Here is a 5,707-nt window from a genome sequence, read left to right on the forward strand (position 1 = left end):
CATTTCATAATTGAGTAAAATGTACTCCTTCTCCTTTTCCTTATGAAAGCAATTCCCTGAAAAAAAAGAAAAATCAAGTGAATTGAATTACCCAGGTACAAATGGCACCCTTTCAGCTGAGCAGACATCACCCCGTATTTCAGTCCAAGCAACTTTTAAATTACTTGGAGAATTCATGGAATGTTTCTCAGTTTGACAGCTGTCAAGCCGAAAAGCAATGCTGCTATGTAGGAAGCAAATCCTCCAAAGATTTATTTTTATAATGGATTGGAAATTAAAAGGCTTCAAAATGTCCTTTAGAGACGCAGCTGGGGGAATTGGGCAGCGTTACAAAGAGACTTTTCCTTACAAATGCTGAGAATTGGGACTGAAAGGGCAGGTCAGAGGCATTTGGATTGTGTCTACATGAAACCAAAACAAGCATTTGAAAAGTAAAAGATGCAATCAAGCCAGTGGGTCATTTTGTCTACACAATACCAAAGTGCCAAATCTGGCCAGATGTCTTCCACCAACTCTGAAGTGAGAGGAAGGAAACCAGAAAGGACTTCTGAGCAATAAGCCAGTGCAGAGGAAGAAACTGAGGCACAGGACAGAAGGAAGGGAGAACTCTCCCAGGGTCCCATGACCAAGGAAAAGATGGAGCAAAGTCAGAATCTGGGTAACAGCGATCTCAGAGGGACTCCCCAAACCAATGGGCAGAGACCTCAAGTTGGGCATTTTTACATAGGAAGAGGGGCCACTGGGAGGCCAGACTTCGCAAATAAAAATTCAGGACAGTGAGTCAAATTTTAATCCAGATACACAGTAAATAATTTTTAGTTTAAGTGTGTCCCATACACTGGATACTAATTACTAAAAATTACTTATCAAGTATCTGAAATTCAAATGTAATCAGGCATGCAGTTAAATCTGTCAACACTATGTGGGGACACTTCTTGGGGACAGGAACAAAGTCTGGCGCATCTCTCTTCCCTGCCCTATAGCAGCCAGAACCACATGACACACAGAACAGTCTGGAGTCTGCAATTAACCAGGTAGATGACACCAATGGGCTTCAGTGGCACCTAAAGATCTAGGAGTTATAGGAGCCTGGTGCTTTCCCACAAAGTGTCCCATTTAATCTTCCTAATCGCCCCTCAGGCTAGGCCTCATTACCTTCCACAGTTTACAGATAAGGAGACCAAGGCTCAGAGAAGGCCTTGCTGAGTGGCAAGAACGGTGTTTCCCAGATGCGTGGAATCCTTGAGCACCACTTTTTCCACAACATTAAGAGGAGCAGGCCAGGCGCTGTGGCTCATGCCTGTAATCCCAGCACTTTGGGAGGCCAAGGCAGGCAGATTACCTGAGGTCAGGAGTTCGAGACCAGCCTGGCCAACATGGTGAGACCCCCATCTCTACTGAAAATACAAAAATTAGCTGGGCGTGGTGGCGCAGTCCTGTAATCCCAGCTACTCAGGAGGCTGAGGCAGGAGAATTGCTTGAGCCCAGGAGGCAGAGGTTGCAGTGAGCTGCGATCATGCCACTGCACTCCAGCCTGGCCGACAGAGCGAGACTCTGTCTCACAAAAAAAAAAGGGAGGGAGTGAGCAGCCATGCCTCTGGAACAGCACCCCCAAGGCCAGACTCCACTCCAGACACTGCGTGCTTCATCCTAGTTAATCTCCTCAACAATCCTGTGAAATAGGCAATTTTCCTCATTTTCTAATGTAGAAGCTGCAGCACAGAGCAGTGAAGACACCCACCCTGGCTCACAGAGCCAGGACCTACCCAGCTGTCTGACTCATACCCTCCCTGCTACACAGCCCTCCACCACAGGGCCCTATGGCCTCCATTGTACCTCACCACACCAAGACCTGCTCAGGATTCACAGTTCATACAAACACAGCCATACTACATCTAGTGCTCTGAGCAGAATACAAAACCCAGTATGTTCTCTTGGGAGCTGCTCTGGCCTACAGGCCCAACCTGCTGCTGCTGCAACACACACTTACAGGACTACAGTAACTATCCCTGATCAGGAGCTAGCTGTGGAGCAAAGGCGCTGGGGCATGGTGTGTTATGGCTGTGATATGGTTTGGCTGTATCCCCACCCAAATCACGAATTGGAGCTCCCATAATTCCCATACATTGTGGGAGGGACCCACTGGGAGATAATTGAATCATGGGGGTAGTTTCCCCCATACTGCTCTCCTGGTAGCGAATAAGTCTCACAAGAGCTGATGGTTTTATAACAGGTTTCCCTTTTCTCCTGACTCTCTCATTCTCTCTTGTCTGCCGCCATGTAAGACATGCCTTTCACCTTTCACCTTCCACCATGATTGTGAGGCCTCTCCAGCCACGTGGAACTGTGAGTTCATTAAACCTCTTTTTCTTTATAAATTACCCAGTCTTGGGTATGTCTTTATCAGCAGCGTGAGAATGGACTAATACAGGCCTTAAGACCCAGCTGTAGCAGGCTTCCTCCAAACAACAGGAGATAATCTCTCTACACTGAAAATGCAGATTGGGGTTTGCTATTGGTTTTGACATAACTGCTACAAACCAATATGACCACTTGATGGACATTGCCCTTTAATTGTTGTGCTTCTAGAACAAATTCACAATTCTCCTTATAGGTGCTAAAAGAATGTGCTTTGTGCCTGGGATGTCTGTGAATTACTTCTGCCAAACTTGATTTCTGCTTATTAGAGATGCCTTTCAAAGGGATCCCATTTAGCACGAATGCTCCAAGTCTCTTCAACTCCCAGAAGTAATTCAACAAAACAGTGAACACTCACCAAGAGCACATGTGCCATGCCCGCTGTACAGAAGGAAGATGTGGTCGGGCCCGGGGTGAGGCCCTGTGGGGGTGGGGAGTGCCATCTGCAGAGGCAACTCAACTAGATCTCCCAATAAACACCGCAGAACCAGATGCAGGTCTCATCCTTGGCTTGCAAAAGTGTGGGCATGAAGAACTAAACTCTGAAGTCAAATGGCTGTACTCACAGCCTGGTTCCACCACCACTAGGTGACTTGGGCAAGTTTCTTGTCTCTTTTAGGCCACAGTCTCTCATTTCATCCTCATAACACTTATCGAGCACCCAATAAATATTAACAAAAAATCAATCAAGAAATACATCCTATTCTGAACTCTAAACTCTATTGTGCTGTGAATTAGAATTACTATCCAAATATGAAACAGTAGCACTTACAACTAACACAATGGAAACAGCCTACCTATTAACTGAAAAATTTATTCCAAAGTATTAAGGCTATTGTGTAAAAGAATAAGATTTATAAAAACAGTAGTGAACAGATCTTTGAGAAAATTTCTTTCTACGACAGGGGAAAATATCATCCTTTCTGCATAAGAAATTGCTCGCTGAGAGAGTTATATATTTTTGTGGTTTTTTAATATGTTCTTTTCACCCAGTCAAGTGAGAGGGAGTCACCCCTGCCTGTCCAGCTCTGCCAGCTGTGGGGACCTAAAACCTCAGCCACAGCTTCAGTCCTGCCTTGTGCTGAGCCACTGTCAGACCCCTACTCTGGAGCTCCGTAGTCACTTGGGTGCTCCCCTCCCTGGGCACCCACACCTGGGTGACACCCCCTTCCCCAAGGATTGGAATGCAGCATACCTCACAGTCAATGCTCCAAGTAACACCACCGCAAAATTCCACATATATCAATATGCCTGCTGCACACCAGGATCCCAGGTGCCCTTCCCCTCCTGGCCAGGAGGCACAGCTGCAGAACCTCCTCTCTGTCCTCAAGTGCTCGCTTGCCCCACTTGTGGAAGAGGACATCTGTGCTGGTGTCCTGTGGCTGCTGTGATAAATTACCACAAACCGAGTGGCTTAAAACAAGGGAAACTTATCATCTCAGAGTACGGAAGGACAGAAGGCCAAAATCAAGGTGTGGACAGGGCTGTGCCCCACCAAAGGCTTTAGAGGATCCATTTATTGCTTCTTCCAGATTCTGGTGGCTGCCAGCGTGTTTTGGCTTTTGGCCACATCACCCCATCTCTGTTTCCATCTCTTCCATTACCTTCCCCTCTGTGTCACATCTCCCTCTGCTTCTCTCCTATGAAGACACTTGTGATTGCATTTAAGGCCCGCCTGGATAATTTCCCATCTCAAGATCCTTAACTTAAATCACTTCTGGGAAGACCGTTTTTACTTACAAAGGTAACAACATTCACAGGTTCTAGGGCTTAGGACCTGATATCTTCAGAGTAGGTAGAGGCAGGTAAGAATGGCTGTGGCCATTCTTTCTACAGATTAGAAAACCACTTATCAAGCTGAATTAGAGTGAGAGTGCCCCAGAGCTGGGATCTGAACCCTAATGAATATGGGATATGGATCAAAGGGATCCTTTTCTGACTGATACCTTTGAAGAAGGGATGCATAGAAGCTCTAAAGAGACCCTTCTCCCTCCTTTCCCCCCCACCCCCAGAGCTGCTCTCTGGGAAGGAAGGCACCTCTGGAACATCTCCTGAACTTCAGCTTGACAGATATTTCCAAAATAATAGTCTCATTTTCGGAAGACAAGAATGGGACGGACGAGGAAACAGGACAGGACAGGTAACTTCCATGGCCCTCCCTGTCCCAGTTCTGCCCTCCCTGACCAGGGTCTGCCCCCCTGCCCCGGTTCTGCCCTCCTTGCCCTGGTTCTGCCCCCATGCCCCAGTTCTGCCCTCCTGGGCTTGTGAGTCTCCATTTAGCCACCAGCCATCCTAGGGGCACTGAAGCTCCCAGCCTTGCTGCTGCCATTCCTTTGAGGGACCCAAAAACCGTGTGCACACTCGTCCACAGGGGATGGAATCTGCCCCTCCTCTTTCCCTTTTATTTCCAGACCCGTGTGGGAGCCAACCCACCCCGCCCAGAAGACAGATGTGAAACCCTCAAAGCTCAATTTACAGGAAGACCTCACCCATCAGCCCAGCTTGGACATGGGTGGCGGGAGGAAGGTGTGGGCTTTGCCACACACTTAATTTCAATCTTTTTTAATTAGCCAAATTCAGGTGCATTGTTAATAGTGGTCAAATGACTTCTTGGCTTCCCGCTTGCAGGTTTGGGCATTTAAAATTGACCCCCAGCCCTTCCGTAACAAGAAGCCCCTCGTTGATGTCCCCACGCTCCCAGCCTGGCGTCAGATCCACATAATCCACACACTCGCAGCTCCCAGCTCCCTTCCCGCTCGCCGCCCCCCTTCCTTCCCGGCCGGGCAGCGGCTACCAGAGGCATAATTGCAAAAGGAAAGGGCCGCTTGTTTGCCGGCTCATCCGAGAATGATTAAAGGTAGAAGTTTTTCAGACATTAGCGACAGAAAGAGTATAGTTAAAGCTGCTTTAAAAAGGGAGAGGCATATAAAGAGATGGTACTCAAAGCACTATTAAAAGCATCATGCTTGTTAAAACCAGTAAAAAGGCAGGGAATCGGCGAGGGAAAGGCAGCTTCCTCTCCAATTATGGCGAGGGGCACACACCTTGACGGTGTCTTTGAATTGTGGCCGCCAGCCCCTGCCCCCCCTTCCCCGCCGCCCCCCTCCGCCGGGCCATTCATCCGTACATTAGGGAGGAGGTGGGAGGGTGGCAAGGCTCCCCCACGCTCACTTCTCGCTTGTTACAGGCGACCCATTTAGAGCTGAATGACTATGTTCAGAGACGGCGCTAAATGACACCCTCCACCTCTTTATGAAGCCACTTGGTTTTGTCATTTTTTTTTTTTTTT

At 48.0% G+C, this 5,707-nt stretch overlaps 1 long non-coding RNA gene across 1 annotated transcript; it reads left to right on the forward strand.

Annotated features, from left to right (window-relative positions):
* The first annotated feature begins 3,683 nt into the window (after positions 1–3,683).
* Positions 3,684–4,992, forward strand: LOC108519582 (uncharacterized). The gene is made up of 3 exons (XR_001882664.1): positions 3,684–4,162; positions 4,431–4,558; positions 4,830–4,992. It is a non-coding gene; the product is annotated as an uncharacterized LOC108519582 (long non-coding RNA).
* Positions 4,993–5,707: the final 715 nt, after the last annotated feature.

The sequence above is a fragment of the Rhinopithecus bieti genome, unplaced genomic scaffold (assembly GCF_001698545.2).
Source record: "Rhinopithecus bieti isolate Rb0 unplaced genomic scaffold, ASM169854v2 scaffold_42745, whole genome shotgun sequence".
In the NCBI taxonomy this organism is placed as follows: domain Eukaryota; kingdom Metazoa; phylum Chordata; class Mammalia; order Primates; family Cercopithecidae; genus Rhinopithecus; species Rhinopithecus bieti.